At 38.5% G+C, this 22,582-nt stretch overlaps 1 protein-coding gene and 1 long non-coding RNA gene across 4 annotated transcripts in view; one reads left to right on the top strand and one right to left on the bottom strand.

Annotated features, from left to right (window-relative positions):
• Positions 1-18,369, bottom strand: part of LOC114481071 (uncharacterized) — a 34,052-nt gene extending 15,683 nt beyond the window's left edge. The window contains exons 1-2 of one of the 2 annotated variants that reach the window (XR_003676209.1): positions 18,239-18,369; positions 17,983-18,130 (exon numbers count right to left, since the gene is read on the bottom strand). This is a non-coding gene — a long non-coding RNA (uncharacterized LOC114481071). The remainder of the gene's footprint in view (positions 1-17,982; positions 18,131-18,238) is intronic. The other variant, XR_003676208.1, reaches the window with a different exon arrangement.
• Positions 1-22,582, top strand: part of LOC114481069 (adenosine kinase-like) — a 142,121-nt gene that overhangs the window by 22,891 nt on the left and 96,648 nt on the right. The window lies entirely within an intron of this gene.

Here is a 22,582-nt window from a genome sequence, read left to right as displayed (position 1 = left end):
TGCTGATAAGACTTTGGTCTGTTCACAATAAACAATGAAAACCTACCCAGCTGAAAAATTATTCTCCTCCAAAGTGGAAAAATGAGTGCAGAAGCTAATAGAGCGGCTGATGTTTGTGTTTTGTTTGTTTGTAGGCGCCAGTACAGTGTGTGCAAAGCATATTTGTCTGTCTCTGTGTGTGTGTGTGTGTGTGTGTGTGTGTGTGTGTGTGTGTGTGTGTGTGTGTGTGTGTGTGTGTGTGTGTGTGTGTGTGTGTGTGTGTGGTGTGTGTGTGTGTGTGTGTGTGTGTGTGTGTGTGTGTGTGTGTGTGTGTGTGTGTGTGTGTGTGTGTGTGTGTGTGTGTGTGTGTGTGTGTGTTTAGCACAAGAGAGATACAGAGAGAAAAAAGAATGCAGGCAGACCCTCAGGCTGCCACCATCTTCATGTTTTTGTTTTAGAAATGGAAAAAACATCCTTGAAAAAGCGACATCCACATAAATACTTCTTTAATTATCCACATCAGAAGCATTTACTTAAACTTTGGTCACTGAAGGACATTAACTGTCAACTTTTCACTTTCTTTGAAGGCAATTTTATTTATTTCAGAAAAATATCCTCATTTTAATACTGTTGCCTAATGTTTTTGATTTGTGTACTGGAGAGATAGATGGTTGTGCCACGTGAACTAATAGCTGCGTTCATCTGAATCCTTTGCATTTGTGTGTAAGATGATTGAAGTACCCCTCCAAGCCAGGAGGGGGCAGTAGGTAGTGCAACAAGGCTGTGAATCCTAAGACATGCCATGGATTCTGAAGGGCTGCGTCCTAATAATCCCTCCTATCTCCTTTCCTATCCACTTTTCTTTAATCCCCAGAAGTGTTTAACTGGTGGCCATGATAAAGAGCGTTCCAATTCTATAAAAGTTGAGGAAAAGAGGCTTAATGCTTCCTTTATAACCTCCTTTAGCCTAGGAAACACTGATGCATCCTTTACCAAAGGAGACCACATAACGCTGACCCACAATTCCTTGTGGTGACAACATTTAAAGACACACACACCCGAGCGCTCACGGAAACTCACAATGACCGACAAGTGACGGAGATCATGTATGTTATCAATGCAATAATATGCCTTGAACAACTTTAAATAAATACTCTAAAACCCATATTTTATTATATGTAAGACATATTATCAGATTATAACTGACATAAAAAGGATTCAGAGACATTTTTTAGCCACATTATGTTTTTAACTGTATAACGTAATTCATATTAGTGAGTTTGAGCAACCATTCTCAATGTCACATTTACCTTTAGTTCCTCGTAGCATCTTTTCCTTTGATTTACATTAAAACCTTGTGATTTTTGAGATTATATTAGCGGAAAGTGTTAGAAATATGTTTTTAGTCCATTTTCGGAAATTTGTGTTTTTTCATCACGGCAGACGTCACTAAGCTTCACCGCCGTCAGATTATTACATCACGTCAAAACAAACGTGATTGCCTTTTCCTAACTCCTCTCCTAACACCTTTCCTTAACCCTATGACGTCATCCACAGGGTTAAGGAAAAGTGGATAGGAAAGGGATTATTTGAACGCAGCCATGGTCTTTCCTTCCACAGTGAGATGAATAATGACCTTGACAGGAATATTTTAGGTTTTCAGACAGATTTGCTTAGTGTAAATTAAAATCCAATGTGTAAGGAAACCTTCGTTGCTGACCACTGCTGAAGAAAAGCCTCATTATGGTGCTCCAGGCCCCAGTCTGAATCATCCTGCTGTTTATTTGGATATTTTCCTCCCACAGTAGAAAGAAGATGTTTGGCTATTTTTAAACGCTGATAACAGGAATGTCATTGTCCCACAGCCACAGAAACACTTTCCGTCAATATAGACCTTCAAGCACTGACTTTTCCCCACATCTTACTTTCAGGTGATGAAAAATGTATAATGCATAACCGGCTCCTAGATTATCACATTGTAGCACCTGCAATATGTGAAACTTCAAAACCTGTGCTGTATTGTGGAAGGTGAACCTTCAAACACCACGGATGATATGCACTGAGGCTCTGAATCCACATCAAAGAAGCCCAGTGACTAAATGAGATGCTCGATCCAGGGCAGGTTTGCTCACTTTGCACCATCGCCGCTGGAGAAGGAGAAGGAGGGATATGGGGGGGGAGTGTACAGAGGCTTTACCAACGAATCACTACACATGCTGGGAAAACCCAGGGTGTGGGAAGATCAATGCTTTTGCCAGTAGAACACATACTTCCCTCCAAAATCCAGCTCCTTCATCAGAGGCTCTAATAGGTTAAACACTGAGTTTGGATTTGTGCTGTATCAAGAAAAGCCTAAACCTCGGCTTTAAGTGGATGCACAATCAATGCTAATTGGACTTAGTCAAATTAGAATTGACCAGGCTAAAGCTGGTTCTCCCTCTAACCACTTTCTCTACAGCAATGCACTCTGCAACATCTGAAACAGAGTCGTCACGTGCAATACTTTCCTCTGATCACATGAAATACACACATTATAACATGCCCTACATCATATACGTCAACACATTAGTACCAGTGCCTGACCAATATGAGATTCTATATAATATATCTAACACATGGGCTGATATTAACATAAGAACATTGAAATACAGACTAGAAGATATATACTAAGGGCCATGATGTCATGATGATGACATGATTTGGTGTTAATTTTACACTGGTGTGAAATGTTAGTCTCTGTTTTTGCATTCTATTTGCAGAGTGGCACTTATTGCACTTTAAATAGCAAAAAAATGTCTTATTGTTATTGTTTATTTCATATTTAATATTCACTTGAGTTGAAAAGGTCACAACTAAGAGTGTAAGAGAAATCGCGATATTTCCCCCACATGATATTCGCATCGATCCAAAAAATGTAATCATGTTTTTTAATGGAAAAAAAAAAAAACATTTATTTGCGCTAACATATGCATAGCACGTGAACGCCCGGACACTAGGTGTCAGTGAACGCACCGTCAGACCTTGTTAAACTACTTCACTCCTCAATGCATTTAAAAATAATAATTTAAGAACTTAACAGATTCAGAATCTGTTGTAGAAGCAAAAGTTCAACTTTTTTGAAAAATGTGATTTGACAGTTTGATAATTATACCACTTCTTTTTTATATTATTGCTTGAATTACAGTTAAATAACATTTACTTGTTCTCGCAAGACTGACATCAATTCTATTTCATGCCGTTTTGTACTTGTAAAGGTGAAATTTATAATTATGGATAATGCGATATATCGTGATGTATATTGTACTGTTTGGTATCGAGATATATCGTATCTTGAGATGCAAATTGTGAATCGTATCGTCATGATTCATGGCAATGCACACCCCTAGTCATAACCAGAGTAAGTATATAAGTGCACAGTTAGTCAAATAAAAGCATTGTCATTTCAAAATGCGGGGTTTGTTTTGTGAACAGTGAACTTTGAATATCGTCCCACCCCTATTACACAGTATACTGTACAAAATACCTAAAATGTTACCTGTCGAACTTATGTACATATATATTCTTATCATTACTATTATTATTGTTTGTGGTAGTTTTTTTTTTTTTTTCTTTTTCTGTTCTCTGCACCAACTACTTTATACTCTGGGTTCCTGCAGATCCTTAAAAAGTTTTAAAAGGCATTAAATTCATGAATTTAAAAATAAGGCCTTAATTGTCATTAAAATGCCTCAAATCAATGTTTCAAAAGTCTTAAATTTTATGACTTTATGATTGTAATCACATTTATAAATGTTTCTTTTTTAGAAATGTGTAATTTACCGTAATATTACGCAATCACGACAGCGGAACAAAACTACAAAACAGTGACGTGGTTGCAGCGGGACTTTCAACATGGGGAAATGTAAATGTAACAAAAAATGCCTGTGCAATGAAGATTTTTCTTAACTTTTGTTTTATAGATTTCTGGTTATTTTTGTAGTCATCTTGTTTTTTGGATTATAATTTACTCTAATTTTGTGTATTTACTTTGGGGGCTGTCAGGTGCACATCTGCACTAGACACTGGAAAAAATGTACCCTAACCTAATGTAATTAATGTGGTGGTTATTTTCCCCCCAATTGTGTTGTTTATTGTGAAATTGGTCTTAAATTTAATTTCAAATGGCAACAAAATGTCTTAAAAAGTCTTGAATTGAATTTGACTGAAGCTGTAGAAACCCTGGTACTGTTTTTAAACTGTTTAAACACTAGTAATTAATCGGTCGGGCTCTATTTTCACTTTTTTAGCATCTAAGAAGGATGAATAACGAGCATCGGGGCATTGCTAAGTTATATTTTGAAGTTACAGGCCTGTGTGCAGCCCTCAATGGAACTAAAAAACATGCAGCGATGGGAGTTCGTGGGAGTTTAGCCCAGAGTAGAACCCAACAAACACTCATAAAGGCTTACCTACTCAATGTAGCAGAACTAAAAGATAATATAAACATTCCCCACACTGACGGATCACTTTCCACCTTCACACATCAAAGGGCTGCTGCTCAGAAACAACAATCATGTCAACAGATCAAATATTATGGCCTTTTCGTAGCATATGATCGACAATTTAGCATGGGTCAGCGTGCACGGTTTGCATCGCAGGTGACACAAGTGGAGTGGGAAGTGAGTCAGTGGAGGGCTGTATCATGATCCACAGTCAATTCATTTAGACAGAACATCAAAGTCCTCCAACAGCTCCTCAGGGTCCACAGAGTGAAGTCGGAGCAGAGACCAGCTCGTAGGGAGTTATTGCTGCTACCAGGGAAGTAGATCCGTCTCTGAGTGCCTCATGTAAACCACACTGTTTCATTGTGATCATAACAAATCAACATCATAAACTCCTCATATTGTATTTCTTTGCAGTTTGATGAGGATATGTACTTCTCCACCAAAAAGAACAAGTTGCTTCATCTGATTACCTTAGCTAAGCTGCAAATACTTGGCTTTAATTATCTTCTGCTTTCTTTGTTTGGATTTTGGGTAATTTTCACGACCTACATCATCAATTCACTCCATGTCCTAATGAGTGTTTAAAAAGTAAAGGCTTTTGAAACATACTTCTTCTCTGTCACAGTCGTGATGCCTGTTTAACATTTCCTCAGACTTGGTCAATCATTGAAGGGGTGAATGGGGCCCAGTTTAGGTTGTTGGCCCAGAGTTCCTAATTGAAAAGGCATGTGCACCACACTGCTGAAAGCTGTATTTGAAAAGCAGAAAAAAATCCCACAGCCCCACTTGAGTTTGAAAAAGGTCCTCACCAGCTCATATTTTGCTGGAGCGCACTTAAACTGGGTTTGATGTCTCATTGAGGACGGTGACTTATTTCTTGGGGTGAAAATATTCCATGACCTAATGTTTGGCTTGCACGACTCGTTTTGTTAAATAAATAAAGGATAGCAACTCGCCTTCATTGGACAGGGGGCGGAATGAAGAAATGCCTACGTCTGGTACCACTTAGAGAAAAAGAGGACAGTTAAGGAGAAAGAGTGGAGCTTTTGTGTTGAAACTATGCAACTAAACTCTAGGACAGACATAGGCAACTGGCGGCCCGGGGGCCACATGCGGCCCTCGGTCTAATTTTATGCGGCCCCCAAAGTAAATGTACAAAACAAGAGCAAGAACACATTAAAAAAATGCAAAGAATTACAGCATTGCAGGAAAATACAGTAAAAGATGAGATAAAAACACAGAAAATATTCAAAAAACACACAACTACTACAAAAATGAACAAAATGACAACAGTAATACACAAAAATTTATCAGAAAAATATAAAAAATGACAAGAAAAATGCACAAAAATACAAGAAAAATGACTTTGCAAACCCACAGTACTCGCAAACAAGCAAAACCACAACAGAAATACAGAAAAAAATGCAAAATGGCAGCACAAATACACAATAGGACTCCAAAAAAACTTAAATTTTACAGTAAAAATACACAAAAGGACTACAGAAATGCACAAAATGCTTCACAACGAGCTAGACAACAACAAACATACACAAAACTACTATAAAAACTTTTTGTTTTTTCCTGTATTAATGCTCAGATTGCTCATTATTCTAAATGCTGAGTCATGAATGTTGATCATGTGACCCTCTGATCAAACAAACACATTTTTTCAGCCCTGCTGTGATAAAAGTTGCCTCCCTCTGCTCTAGGAGAAGATGAATGCACGCTTACAAAAAGAGGTCATTTAAATGTTTAATATTATTTAGTTTTTTTGCACAATTAAGAATTGAAAGCAGGAGTATTTGTTTCAACAAGCCTCAAGTGCTATATTGAGCTTCTATGATTAATTTCTTTCTTTTGTATTCAGATTGCATTCGACGTGCTCGTAGCCGCGTAGATCTCTGCACAGCTGTGCTGAAATGAGCATGCTAATGACCGATTAAAACCTGAACCCTTGCGGGTCTTTGAGTTTCACGCCACTGAAATCAACCCTCTCAAGTAAGCGCCTGTTGTTAAAGCAAAAGCCTCGTAGTCGTTTTAAGACAGGTTAATTGGCGAACCACTGTTGGCACCCGCTCGGAGTTGTTTTATAGAACCGTGGTCGTGTTGTTTCTTTCCCATTACAAAGCAGTGAAAGGTCACAGTCTGTTAAGCTTCTCGTGAAAGATGCATGAAACCAAATGTATTTTTTTTTTCCTCCCTGTTTCCTTCCCCATCTCTGCTCGTCCTAGACATTCCAGGTGTGCGCGTGTGCACTCATGAGGGTGCTGCTGTCGTTGTTTTTTTTTGTTTTTTCTTCCCCCTTCTGCACAAACGATGGAAGCGAAGAACGCCTCATTCCCTTTGATGAGCGATGTGCTCATGCGTGGGCTTCAATGTCACCCGCCATGAGGCAACTGTGAAGTCGCAGCTCATGTCTGTGGTGCCATTTACTCACTGATGAAGTGGGTAGATCTCTGTTGGCTCCACAATCACCACCCCGTGCATACACCCTGCATCTGAGCATGTGTTCTTCCCACCTCAGCTGTACTGTGATTGCTTGCCACAGCGAACACAGGCATGCATTAACTCCCGAGCTTTGTGATCACTATCATGAAGGTTGACAACGTGATTAAAGCCTTTGTCATTTGAGGGATTTACCAGCCGTCGCTTTTGTTGTGATTTTTTCAAATTCTACTTTCATGGAATAATTATATGTTTGATTTCATTTTCCTCTCAGATGAACCTGATAGTAATCCTGGTAAGGAAAGGCTAGGGCTTTTAGTAGGTGACATATTAACCATCCTGTTAGAGGCAATTTTCCAACAAATTTGCGACTTAATTTAAGCTGCCAGAGTGAAGACATGTGAAGTACATTGTAACTTATAAGTATGCATTGGAAAGTGTGTTGATTAACATTTAGTACTCGAGAGACAGACACTCAATGTGTGTTATCCAGCCTCAGAGACTGAAAGCGGAATTGAATGTGATATCTTGCATAACGTGTCCTTGCTTTAAGTCCTTGGTTCCAGGCTCAGGAAGCGAGGCTACACCCTTGGCTTGCTTGGTTCTCTCTCTCTCGCTCTCTTTTCTTATGTGGCTGTTGTACACTTGCCCAGGCTCCAGGCTAGCACTGAGTGAAATCTGAAAGGACTTGAGAATCAGACAGTACTCTGCATATCTGGCAGCATGCTCGCATCAAATCACAGTGTGACATTTTGCACGGCACACTTGGTACGCCTGCCGCATCACTCTATTCTGCACCTATGAGAAAAACGTACTTGCAGTGCTGTGCAGTGATCTCTGTACCTTTCAATCTCTCAACCAAGGATTAGTGGTCACGTAAGTGGTGAATTAAAGGATGCATTTTACACAAATGTTCTCCACCTGTATTTGACTGTTGAGCGATGCCCTTCTCTCATTTTTTCGCCTCTGAACGTCTGAACGGCAGCAGTTCTTATTTGGCACATACCCAGCATGGTCCAACTCTTGCGGCTCAAACGTTGCATAGCAACTGAGAAAAACAGCCTTAAATATTTTGTTTAAAAAGGTTTAAATCAAGAACAGCCTGCAATTACTGTTCATTTCTCCTAAGTTCAGAAGTTTACAAAGCTGTAGCACTGCGCCAAGTAATAAATGAAATGCCAAATTAGGCATTGTGTCGACCTGGAAAAAACCGACAAGCCGTATGTCTAGAATGCGGCGTCCTCTTGTGCCAATTGTTTCATCTTTCGCTGCTTTGTTTATCCAATAAAATACTGGCAGCTGTCTGCAGCTTCACTAATTCACAACTGTTTCGAAACAAAGCTCGCAGTAGTTTGCAGAGTGCAGCTTGGCTCCGTTTTTTTTCAAGCCGACTGAGTATATCTTTGACAGGATGGAAAATGTGTAGGTGAGTGCAAATTTGAAGTGATGTGCCTCAGGAAAACTGATGGGGATGGGGGCGCATGTGGAGAGAGAGAAGGCTGGATGACGCACAGCAGGTGACAGACAGACACTAATAGTAATGGCTCTTATCAGTGCTTCGCTCGCTCCCTCTTTTCACATGGGCTCTGACATCCTCCTCCTACTCCACCCCCTCCATCTAGCAGGGGGTGTTGGGAGCTCGCTGGGTTGTGCAGCCCGCTCAGACGGAAAGAGCCTGCCAAACACCGGTCCCCTCACATATAAATTGCATCATTAACATCGCCTAGATTATTCCAAGCTCTCCCACCGGGTTTATGGCGGCTCTGGCTCAACGTAACTATTTGACTCACTGAAGACATTCAGGTTTTTTGAGTGAGATGTGCTTAGATCTGCTGTGAAACGCACAGTTCTATTCAGTTTTAAGGTTTTAGACAAATCCAGAGGAAATCAGGCAGTTATTTTTCCACCCAGGGGCTTATTATATAGTTTAATGTGCTTTATTTTCCACCTCGAGGTGTCGGATACTGAGTTGCCGTACACACCAAAGTATTCTGCATACTATTACGGTCGAACCGTATTGGTAAAAATTAGGGCTGAGTGACAAGTTTGAATTATTTTAGTATTATTATAGTATTAATAGAAATCCAGCAAGTCTTCTATTTATATGCTTCACTCTGGCAGTCATATTCAAAATAAACTAAGATATGTTGGGTTTCTCATAAATGCTTTAAACAGTCTTTGAGTGTTTATTTTTTTTGTATAGCAATAATAATCTCATAATTAAACTGTAACAATTTCTTAAAGATTAGTTATCCTTATGTTACATTGGATATTGTAATATAGATATTTTTAGAACACTTTATGGGTCTGATGGTCTATAAAAGCCCAGTTGATCTTATACAAAAGAGATGTGTACATAAATATAAATAAAAAATCACTCAGACGGCACAAACTTCTGCCGAGGACCAAATCTCCTCTGTGATCGGTGATCCTGATGATGGTACCATGATCATTCACTTTTTAGGGCTAAACAATTCCTATCGCCATTGTTAACCACGATGAAATGCGCGATCCGGATCCGATTGATAACATTTCATCCAGGTCCTAAACTAATGCAACATATTCAGCTTTCTTTTTCAACTGGACTATTCTTTGTAATATAATAAATCTTAGTGAGAAAACCTTGTTAGGATTCAGAAAAGTCTAGATATTTATTGATGGGTAAATGTAATTATTTAATCACCAAATGCTGCTTGAACCTGCTCTGCTAATCACCCTAATTCTTCTTTAAATGAAGACAATCCATTGCATCACAGTGAGAGACGCTTAAGCTAAGTTGACATCTGCAGCAAAGCAGGTTGAAGCTTCCGCATTAGATCAGTTGGCAATTAACTCCGTAATTACTATCTGAGGTCAGGGTTAAGCTCAGAGTGAAAGGTTGGAGCTGCAAACATTTTTATATGATCCTCTTACTCCATTATCCTTTCTTACTGATACAAGGTTTTACCTCGTGGGGAGAATACATTACATAAAGCCCCTTGACTATTACTTCTCAATGAGTATCTTCATGGTGGATAGTCCATATGATTAATCTAGAATACCCTCTGCTCCTGTCCAACTGTAGGCCTGGCTTCTGCTTACTATGCAAGTTTCATATTCACCTGAACAAATAGCTCCTTAAGTCAAAAAGTGCCAACCTTTTACTTTTTACTGGCTGCCTGGAAGAAAAAAACAGAACCAAGAAAGGGAGGGCAAAACCTCCTCTAGCAATAACATATATACCAACAAGGAAGAAAGAGAGGGGCAGGGTCCAAGTGTTGGTAGTGTTGAGGGTGTTTTTTAAAAGCGGGGGGGGGGACATTTAATAGCTGAGAATAAAGAGACATTTATGTTTGTGCTTCGGCCTGTAACAGCCTCAGGAAATAGCTCAGTCTCTTGATCTGGAGCAAATCCTATTAACTTACAGTGCTCTCACTCAGTGTAATGGGCTCCACCTTGAGACTTAGGAGAACACTTTTCCCTCCGACACACTGATATCAGTGTCTGGAAGGCTTTGCGTTGGGTAGCCTAACACTTGGGCACAGACTAATCAAGTCAAACAATCTGGCAAGCTGAATCGACACAGGGTGAGGATGTTGATATCCAGCGAGCTCATTCAACAGACCCCTTCACACGTTCCTAACCCAATACCAAAGGATCAGTGCTCAGGATCAGTTCAAGATCAGGTTATTTGAGCCCCTGAGAATTGTAAAGCGATCCCTGAGCTGCTTTTGCTTTCTCAGGAGTGATCAGAGCTGTCGGTTCTGTTATAGACCGCTAAGGCCAAAGGGACCTCCTGGGGTCTCCATTTATATCTATCCAACAAGGAAAGAACTGCATGTCTGGGAAAGTGTTTGTGCGCTGTGTGTGTGTGTTTGTGTGTTTGAGACAGAAAGTAAGTGAGAGAAACTCAATTTACAATATGTGGGTAACCACCATCCCAAAGCCAATTTGGTAGAGAAACTGCAATATCTTTCAGTGAAAACATGGGGTACTTCTGGTTTATTATTTTCTGTCAGGAATCTGGTTTAGAAATGACTGTAGTTATTTTAACTCCACCACAAACTGTAATTACCTTTCTGCAAGAACCTCCAGAGAAATGAGAGCTCGCTATCAAAGTACAACTGCCTCAATTAAAAGACGGCACTGGAGTGAAAATCACCTTTTTTGGATCCAGCAGACTTTCCTTTCACTAAAAAGCACCAAATTGCTCATTTCCGTACAAACGGCACAATCTTTCGCCACGGTACTTCATGAAACGTTTTCAAACATGCCAGTAGTGCAGACATAGCCGGGGGCCCTCGGTCTAATTTTATGCGGCCCCCAAAGTAAACGTCTAAAATGACAGAAAAATACATAAAACAAAAGCAAGAATACTTTAAAAAAAGACAAAAAAAGACAAAAAAAACCTCCAAAAACACACCAAATGACTTAAAAAAATAACAATTTTACACAAAATGTACAAAAATGGCTCACAATGAGCAAGTCAACAACAAAATACACAGAATGACATGACATGAAAAACATGGAAAATACTCCAAAAACACACAAAAGTACTCCAAAAATGAACAAAACGACAAAACAAAAGCGCTCTAAAAGACAAGAAAAACACAAAAAAATACACCGCAAACTCAGTACTAACAATCAATCAAAGTGACAAGAGAAATACACAAAAATTACTCCACAAACGCGAAATTGCAGCACAAATTAATGATAGACTGATACATCGGCCAGCCAATATTAGCGGCCAATTTTTACGTGTATCGCATCGCATTACATGTTCTACGTCACCTGTTTTTAATATTTGTTAAATATTTTTTACTTGTCGTTCTATCTCACCTTTATTAAATTCAATAAATTGTTAAATTAATCGTACCATTTGTTATCATCATTATGTAATTTTTATGATGTAAATTGAGGGAGCAAAATCGGCTAAGGCTGATGGAAAAAAATATCGATATCGGCATCGGCCCTAAAAAATCCATATCGGTCGATCCCTAGCACAAATACACAGTATGACTCAGAAAAACATGTTTTACAGTAAAAATACACAAAAGGACTACAGAAATGCACAAAATGTTCTTTCCTGTATTAATGCTCAGATCGCTCATTATTCTAATGCTGACATGAATGTTGGTCATGTGACCCTCTGATCAAAAAAACACATTTTGTGGCCCCGCTGTGATAAACGTGGCCGACCTCTGCAGTGGTGGATAGGTTGGATGCCATGTGACTCCACTGATGGATCGCCTCAGTCTGAGCCCTCTCATAAATCCATGTTCAATGGCATGTTCCTCTCCTGTCACCATTACCCCTTGTGCCTGCTGTCATCTAGCTGTCTAATGTCTGCAGAGTTACAGTGTGCACCTGTCGCACACAATTTATGGCTTGCAATTTGTTGTGTACCAAGGGAGTAACCGTTCTTTAAGAAGTCTTTTTCACCTTTTCTATTACAATAAAACAGTCCCATAAGCATTACTGGTTCCATTTCAAAATACAGTATAACTTTAATTGTTTCTTACAATTTGATTAACCTTAGAAAAACGGTTAAGGTTAAAGAAGTGTAATTTAGATCAGTGTTTCTCAAATTGGGGTACGCGATGACACTACAGGGGGTACATGAGAGAGAGAGAGAGAGAGAGGGGAAAATTAACCAATAAAGTGTCTGTCTTGGTCCCAACCCTGGCATGAGATGTCTGGAAATGATAAAAACTATGGAAATAAATTATTCAGGAGACACTAAATCAGTGTTTTTCAACCTATATTAATAATTGAAAAAAATTCTAAAATCTACTTAAATTTTTCAGAATCTTAAACAGCTTTCTTTACGTTCACTTTGTGAAATATAAATCTAGTTCAACTAAAATGCAGTAAAAAAAAAAAAAATATCTGAGCTTAAACATGATATATTCTATATTCTAAAATATGTCTTTGGGGTCACCAGAAACTCTTCATATCAAAATGGGGTCACGATCCAAAAAAAGCTTTGCAGCCACTGCCCTAAATATTGTTTCTTTTCAATTATTTACTAAAAGAGATTCTTTAAAAGGTGTTATCGTACTACAGATCCACGTATTAGTTAAAACCAGTTGGTTACATGAACGATGCACATCCTTGAGCATATTCGTCACAGTTTATCAAACATGTCACAAGCGTGAAATAGTCTTTTAGTTGAGCTGCCTTTGTAACACTGGTTGATTGTTATCACTTTAGGGGTCCCTGGTCCCTGATGACGGCTGAGATAATGAAATGTTAACCCGCTTTCTAGGATCCCCTTAGGTTTAAATGATTTACTTCATGTTCAGATATGTGGTCTCTACACTGTAAGATCCTTTTTGTGTCGTTGTAATTACCCTTTTGTACGAACCTCATTGTGTCACTTAAAGCCTCTGTGATTCTTCAGTTTAGTGTTTAAAAGAATGATCATTTTTAATGGTTACTGGATTTAATGGTGAATACTTTCTACATAATTTGCAACGTGATGAGGTTTTACCTTCAATAAAAAGGAACGAATGCTCAGCAATTAGATATTTGTCCATGTTTTTTTTTTTTTTATTGTTGCTCGACGACACCACTGTTGCTGGTGCTCTGGGCTCAGATTATCACCGCTAAGAGGAGGAAGCGTTACAAAATGACGAGCTCTCGTGTCGAACAAGTCGAGTTGATTCAGTGAATATTGAAGAGGTTTCCACCACATGTTCTCCTGCATGCTAAGGGAGCAGCGTTAACCTTGTTTTGATTCCCATCTCCTTAGCAATTAAGATAATATGTCGTAATTAGGATTTTAATGTACCGCTGTGAGATTTTTGATAATTACACAGAATTCTCTGCGGTGATTTTCTCTTTGCCTGCATGTCTTCACAGATGAATTCATGCCTGATTAGATCTGTGCTCAAACGCGATTTGAGTTGCATTGTAAGATAACTTCCCCGCATGTCTCAGTCAAGCTGTGTGACTCAGTGTAACTGTGAAGCACTTAACATGGCAATACATATGTTTGATAAGAAATAGTTTGCAGTCTGCACTTCTTCAAAACAGCTTCAGTGCTGCACAACAAGATGGAGCTGAGGTAATAGTAATTAGTGGCTAATACAGTTTGAGTACAAGGATAAATTAGTGTTGTTCTAATCTCTACTGTTCTTTACATAATTAACTGTTTATTGTATTTGGCAATTGGAAATTGACAAACACATTGTTCTCATTGGAGTTCTTCTTATTATTTTTCTTCCGCAACTCCTTTGTCGTGGAACTCCTCCTAGACTATTAATGCAACACTAATGACACGTATGTCATCTCATAGGGACAATGTCAAGGATGTACAGTCGACCTTTTTTGGAGCAAAAATGTCAAGGTCGTGTCAAGTGTCAAAAACCAAAATTTTCCATATCTCTCTGAATATTTGTCGTACAAGTTTGATGCTTACATTTATGAAAAGCTCATCTCAAGTGGAGTATTTTATTTCGATAGACCGAACCTGTATGACCAGCAGGGGTCAAAGTTCATGACATCACAAAAAAAATCATTATAATTTTTCTCTATAACTTGGCCACAAATTGAGATCCAGTTCTCAGACTGGTACCATTGAACAACATTTCCTTTCAATGTGTGACCTTGACCTTCACTCAGGGTTATATTTAAGGTCAAGGCCAGTCTTTTGTTTTTCCTGCATTATTACATTCAGTTTAATTCGTAAAAAGAACAAACTTATCATCAAATCCAGATACAGGTTGTCATTTTTTCATTTTTCAATTGTCAAATACGTGTTTGCCTTGCAAATACAGGTCTTGCCTAGTACAGTATTGTAATTATTTATGCTAAAAGCTGCCATTTTCTCTTCCATCAACAAATGGTTGATTTGTTCCTTTGAGTTCTTGGTTTTCATATAAGACCTACGGTCATGTTCATGACTGCAGTCATATGTTGTCATAGTAACCATGTGGAAGTGTTCAACACTCTGGCCTCAGAAATGAATAATTATGCATCATTTGAGTTTATCAAATGCAATCTGTATAACGTAATTCAAAATATGTGCATTTCTTTGTAATTGTAATTAAAAATGTGCAATTTAAGCTACAATATATTGCCAAATTGTAAGACATTTTCTTTTTTTTGCTTTTTGTTCGCAATTAATCTTTAAACTTTGTTCATTTAAAAAATATTTAATTATTTTTATATCCATATTATGTTTCTGTCGTTCAGTTTAATTTCACAAGGCTTTATCAGATAAAACCTCCCCTTTTCATTTCACTACAACCCTTTTCACCCGTTGACCTTTTCACTGACATTTGAAAACTCACCAATCATATTTTTGTTCATGTCTATTGTATATTATAATAATTGGCTTTGTCTTTAGACAAAAGTGGGTAAATGTTTGTTTCTTTGTGTCCTATCTTTACTGTCCTATACTGTCGATGGTAAAACACTTACATGGTAAAAAGTCTATTAGTGTCAGATCTGTCTCTATAACTCAAACCTATATGATGCATATTTCTTTGGTGTATTGTACTGGTGTAGGGGCTCTGATTTTCCATGATCACAGAAAAGAGGAATTCATTTTCCGAAACAGAAACGGCAATATTGTTAATATTTTTTTTAATTTTTTATGTTTTGGGACATTTACACACTTTTTTTTTTTACTGTAAATGGGTGCGCAAAGAAACATAAATGTCAATTCTTGCACAAAATATGAAGTAATATGACAAAGTTGACTTCCTGAAACGGAATTGGCTATATGACACAGATGAAAACCTCACTGACATCATTTTGGATAATATCACACATTTTTACGCAATTTTCCCAAAGTGTAACAGGTGGTCTAATGCAGACACGGGCACGGAGTAAGAATACATTAAAAAATACAAAGAATTACAGCATTGAGAGAAAATACAGTAAAAGACAAAAGAAAAACACAGAAAATACTCCAAAAACACACAAAATTACTCAGAAAAATATACAAAATTACAGCAAATGACAACAAAAGTTCACAAAAAGACAAGAAAAACACCAAAAATGACTCTGCAAACCCACAATACTAACAAACAAGCAAAACGACAACAGAAATACATTATTCCAAAAAATTCCAAAAAACACATATTTTACAGGAAAAATACACAAAAGGACAACAGAAATGCACAAAATACCTCATCATAAGCAAGACAACAACAAACATACACAGTGAGAGAGAAAAACACACAATTATTATAAAAACTCTTTGTTCTTTTTTGTATTTATGCTCAGATCGCTCATTATTCTAATGCTGACATGAATGTTGATCATGTGACCCTCTGATCAAACAAACACATTGTGATAAAAGTTGTCCACCTCTGGTCTAATGTGTATCAATTTTAGCAAAAAGACAGATGTTAAATCACGCGCGTTCAACATATGCAAATACAGCTAAGAAATATGAAATTAATAACAATAATTGACTAAATTTACCATACTAGGCATGTTTAAAGTTAAAACGGAAACAAAAAAGGGTAAACTGACATGAAATTGGGTAAACTGAAAGACAATCTGGGAAGTGTTGAAAGGTAAAATCAGAGGCTCTGCTGTTGTGTATTTATTACATAGCTGTGGTGGTTTAATGCTTTTTAAATCGCTTGTTTTATCAAGCTGCTTGTTTTCCTTCAGCATAAGACAGCAGCTGATATTTCCTCCCTCAGTACAAACCAGTCATTATTGGCAGGAGAATATTTCCCTGCCTAAGTTGCCACTGTATCAATAGTCATGGATGATAAGAGACGCCAGGGTAAATGGACTGATATCTGCAAAGAAAAACTAAACCTGAGACCACTTTGTGGTGCAAAATTGGCCACCACAAAGGAATTAATGATAGTTCCTTCCAGCATAATTGTCTAATTATGCTGGGCAGATGGGGCACTGCTTTAACTAGGACACATTGTGCTACCTCTCCAGACTCTCCACAACAAAAGGCAAACCAGTGTGACAGCCTCTTCAGCAGTGAGTGGGAGGGTGAGTGAAAGAAAAAGAAAATGGAGGGAGAGAAGTGAAACGGAGGGAGGGAAGAAACTGGGTCTGCCACTGAGCCATTCCTCTACTCGATATGTTACCACAGAAACAAATGTAGGGTGTAAACACTGCGTGGATCACAGCTCCTGGGAGGTGAATCACTGCAGTGTAATGAGGTTGGTTTACATGCTGCCTCTCAGCTTCCCACCCGGGCAAACTCAATACTTAAACTATCTAATTAAAGCAAATTGTCCACACGATAATTGATCACATCAGCTGCTTTGGCATACGTTTTTTTACTAGGACCAAAACTCATATTGTGAGACTTTTTCTCAAAATGTCGATATACAATATTAAACTGGTTATTTCATTACAGTCTGACCAGAAGGACAATTCTGGGTGAAATTTGCTGATTAAAAAAAACACCACAAAGGCACATTTATGAACAAACAGCTGCACCAACAGGTGCCCCTGGGCCCCAAGTCGAAAATTGGGTCAATGCGTACACATCCATAGATTAAACCTACCAAATTTCAGCCCAATCCGTTCAGGAATAACAGAGGAGTAGTGATTTTAACTAGTGTGCACAACAAGAAGAAGAACAACAAAGTGAAGGCGTTCTGAGTCCGGTAGCCTGGCCTAAAAACAAGTTAAAACAAGTTCTGATGAACTACGGCCGGGCCTGCAGAACGTCTCCGCGCCGAATAGCACGTGCCACGTTCCCGAGAACTCAGTGAAATGACTCGGTTCCACTGAGTAAAACAAATTAAATCGTAATCTACGTCGTTGAATAGCCTTTGAAACGATATATCACATGACTATGTTCCAATAAATTTAGAAATTACCAGAAAAGGGGGTGGGCCCCTGTACCTCCCCCTTTCAAAAAGGTCTCCGAGAGGCTCTTGACATCCGCTCATAGAATGTCCATGTCAAATTGCAGCCTGATTCAACGAGCATTAACGGAGGGGTAGTCATTGGAAAAATGGGGCTCCCGGGGGCCCCCTGGCAGCCCCGTGGCACATACGGAGAAATGGGCTCCATTTATATAGTGGTATGTGCCAATGATTTGGTACCACCAACCGTCGTAATATTTGACTTGCAAATAAATGAGAAAATGACTTACATTTTTTTTTGAGGGGGGGGACGCCTCTGGGCCCCAAATCGAAAATCGAGCATCAACGCATACAGATCCATAGATTATTCCTATCCAATTTCAGCCCAATCCATTCACGAATAACAGAGGAGTGGCATTCTGAGTTTGGTAGCCCAGCCTAAAAACAAGTTAAAAAAATATAGATAGATATCTCGATATTTGATATTGTCACTTTCTATATCGCCAAAATAGAAAAGTCGATGTATCTTGAATCTTAATTTATTACCCAGCCCTACTTTTTACTGTAAGGCTTCATGCCACGGTTTGTTCGTAGTTGTCCACCTGCTCCGTCTCTAGGGAAGGAAGAGTGAGGACTGCTGTAGCGAAGGAGCAGACAGGGATAAAGCAAAGGTAAACACGTAAAGAAATTAAATCTCGGCTCTTGAAAGGTGCTGTTGGAATAGCAGAGGGACAAGCCGGACGTCTCAAGTGTCTCTCAGGAAATTCAGCTGTGCACATCACTCGATGGCTACCAACCCGTAGCGGGGGGGAATCAAGAAGTGACCGGACAGACGTTTAGCAATCATTAGGGTTTAAAACGTAAACACATCCAGTTCAGGAAACACTTCCTTCAGAAATAAGATTAGAAAGAAAATAAAAATAGATATACATTTGATTTACCCAAGTTTATTCTGCTTTTCTATCCAGTTTGACTGGTGTCTATTCATACAGGAAAGCTCTATATTTAGTTTTGCATAGTGTCTAAAGAAATCTATAAATCTTATATCATTTATTTTAAAACAAGCTAAATTTCTGCTGCTGCTTTCACTAATATAATTACCAGTAGTAGTCTTCATTACTCATGTTAAACAGATCTAATTAGTACATTGGGTTGTAATTGCCTCCAGCTCATTGAAAAGAAAGTATCTTAAAACACACAAATACACAATTTAAGATATGATGATTGCCAATGACTTCCCTTAAGTCACTTAATATTTTCTTTACTTTTTTTCGAAACAAAGGTGCCTTTAAGAACCTGATCTTGCGACATTTTAAGAAATTGTTATTTAACAATAATGAAATACTATTAGGACAACAGGGTGATTTATATTTAATGGTAAACCAATGTTTCCTTTGAGATCTCTGTGTTTAATCATACTGGTAATTAGCTAATGTAAGTTTATGTGAGACCGTAGCAAAGCCGCCTCTTTGTTTCTTTCTTCGCCCACAGCCCTTGTTTTTGTACTCATCAGATGCCGATATTATTGGCTCATGTTTATCTTTATCGCTCGGGTTCATTGCTGTGTTTTGAAGCAGGCTGACAGGAAGTGTTAGCAATGACTATTGAGCATCTTCTGCCGGTCGGACTTATAGATTTCCTCTGACTCCCTGCTCTGTGGGGTAATTGCTGAGTTTCAGAAATTGATCTATGGAAACTAAATGTATCATCAAGGTTCAAACATGGACTGTGGAGAGAGTGAGTGGATTGACGGAGCAGATTGGTGAGGTCGTGCTGGAGGAATATGGCAGACTGCGGCGTGTATTTGAGGCATATACGGCTCTGGAGTAAATATGCAGACAGCACATGTTATTGTAAAACAGGTGTAGTGCAGTTGCTACTGTGGAGTCCAACAGCAGATATGCAGTCTTTTTTAAACTGCACTCATTGGTTGGAGGTCATCAATATAGTTTCAAACCATAAAAAAACATTGCAACTAATCAAACCAGTTTGATTAATGTGTGTGCAATTCGTTCTTTGGTAATTCTTTTTTAAAACCAAATCAAAATAACAAATAAACAGTGTGGCTATATACAAATACAGAAAAATCAAAAAGCAGCGTTTTTCTGTTTTAAAATTAAATCTTATTCTGTTTGAGAGCTTCATGTTTTAATCTCACCACACAGAGGGGACCCACAGACGGGGGGACAAAAGGACCAATAAGTCACATTACTGGTGAATTGAACATTTTTTAATGCATTAATAAATCAAAACAAAAAACTGATGTTACGTAAAACATGCACATGACATGTGATTAAAGAAAACAGAGGTGGTGTAATGAATCTACCGGTGCTCCTTGTTTCTTGTGATCAACTTTCGCGTGTGTTGACGGCTGCTGTTAGCGGCATAAAACATGCACAATAAATATTGTATAAATATATACACTATTTACTTGGTTCTGTCCCACCTCTGTAATTTGGTCCAATGCTTTCATTAAAGATTAAAATTAATTAATAAATAAATATATAGAAGCATCTTGGTGTGTCCAACAACTTGCATATCGAACCAATGTAACAGCTGTAAGTCAGACTTGGCTGGTTTACTGTGAAACAAAGATTCACTTGTGTTCTGTAAAATGTTCTCAGAAGTATAATTGTGACAATCTCAATCTTCTCAGTTTTCTCAAAATGATCACTAAACTATAAGTGCATTTGAAAGAATGTTCATACTACTGATTGTTAAGGCGGGTTGCAGAGCTATGGTAAGCTGGAATTCATTTACAATTTATTTATTCAAGAAAATAACGAGGTTTCATTTTTTGTTGAAGCAGTACCTCACAATATTTAGTCCAGTAATTAATTTCATCATGTCAACAAGTGCTTTTTTATCACTTTTTTCAATAGTTATTTGGTAAGAAATTGTAAAGGAAAAAATATGACTATTTTCTCTTTCATCAAAATGACTGTGAGTCAGCATATTTGCATTTGTTGCATTTAATTTGCATTTGTCATTTTCTCACTGAACCAACCTTGACCGTAGGCTAATATAGTTTTTTTTTGGTTTTGACATTATTACACAGACTGATCTGCAGTCCGTCATGTCTACATTGGCAGCCACCCATTTGGCGCCACACCAAAGAAAAACGCATCATTACAAAGTCGGTGTAACTTCCTTCTGTCATTCACAAAGTGCTGCTTTGGCATTTTTGAAACCCTGTGGTTGGCAGATGCTCACGCTTTCTCCTCACATCTTAATAAAAAATAAGACTGCCGGGGCTTTCCCATCATTAGCGACTATTAGAAAGGACTTGAAGAGGAAAGTAGAAACGGTCTTACATGTGATTGTCCGATACGGAACTCTTAGGGGTTTATATTTTTTTAATATCTTTGGCAGTGCGTGAATTTTATTCTAAATGGACAAAACGGTTGCATAAACAAGCTCTGACAAGCACAGAAAAGAGCAGAATTAAACCTCTAACGCTCATGACCTTATCGTTGGAAATTACTTAAGTAACACTTGTTTAAAGTTGTCTTGTGTCAACAGAAATCAGTGTTGAGTTAAAAAAAAAATCAGCATTTTAAAGAAATGGCTCCAGTACCATGTGTTTAAGAAAATGTAAGTAATTCAGAGTAAAAATATGGACATAAGATATTAGATTCCAGGGTTCTCGCCAGCGCTGATGAGCGTAGGCGCCTCCGACGTTGTAATTTTGATCCCCTAGGGAGGTGTGGAGCCCCCTATGTTCACATTTTAGCAACGATGGGGGATTTTTTGTTTTTTTCCTTTTTTTTAATTGGTACCGTCATAATAACTGTTGCACACTTGGACTCAAAAGGCACTTCCAGGCGTGCACAGGTTGTTTCAATTCTTTTTAATTCCCATAACCGAGAAACACAGACATGAGCCGCACTGTCAATTTAATACAGGCGATCTGCTAGGATGCTCGTCTTTACCCGAGGACCAAGAGGACCCCTGCCGCCACTTAGCTGCCCTCGATACTGCCTGCCCTGTGTACTTGCTCCACTTGGTAACCGTAATTATCTTCCAATATAAACAGTGTAGCTTCAACCAGACGTAGCCTGTAGCACACTTGAAGCTGCTCGTCATGTTTATAACTCAACGGATCATTGTACATGTGCACGGATGTGAATGGCACTTCACCCACATACTAGGCAATGTGGGTGAAGTGCCTTGCTCAAGGACACAATAACAGATACCACTGGAGTCACTGACCTCCACTGTGGCACCTGGAATTCTCAGTGGTCTTCATCCATCTACTAACCAGGCCCAGACCTGCTTAGCTTCAGAGATTTAACGTGATTGGGCAATGACGGGCTGGGATGGACGCACAACTTTAGCTTTACTTCACTAAATTTGGCCCTCAGAGTTATACATTTTAAAATTTTCTGCGCCAGTGGGGCTGGATCGCATGCTACGCGATCCCTCTACTCTGAAAAATTCCTGGTGAGAACGCTGCATTCATTTTAATTGGTGTTCACAAATCCCCACGAAAAGCGATACTCAAACAAGGTACAGAGATGGCTTAACTGAAAGACTATTATTATATATAACCTTTACTAGTAGGAATGCAATAAAATAAAACACTTCAAACTGTTTAACAACTGGTGCCGTAGTGATTACTCAAAGAAGTGCTTCATTCACGCAACTCAAACTGGTTTGATGATGGGCATCAGATGGTTCCCATGGTAGCGTACGCTTCCCCGTTTTAATGTGACTTACACGTTTAGCTGGAAGGGATGTGTTGATCTGTAAGTGCGTCAAAATCTGTCCACCACAATAAGTGACATGTCGAAGAACTCAAAATCTGCATAACTAAGCACTAAAACGTCAGATTGAATTGCTATTTCACCATTTACTTTTTAATGTTAGCAGAACAACTAGGAGTAGTAC

Source organism: Gouania willdenowi, chromosome 19 (assembly GCF_900634775.1).
Source record: "Gouania willdenowi chromosome 19, fGouWil2.1, whole genome shotgun sequence".
In the NCBI taxonomy this organism is placed as follows: Eukaryota; Metazoa; Chordata; class Actinopteri; order Blenniiformes; family Gobiesocidae; genus Gouania; species Gouania willdenowi.
This window is presented reverse-complemented; position numbering and strand designations above follow the sequence as displayed.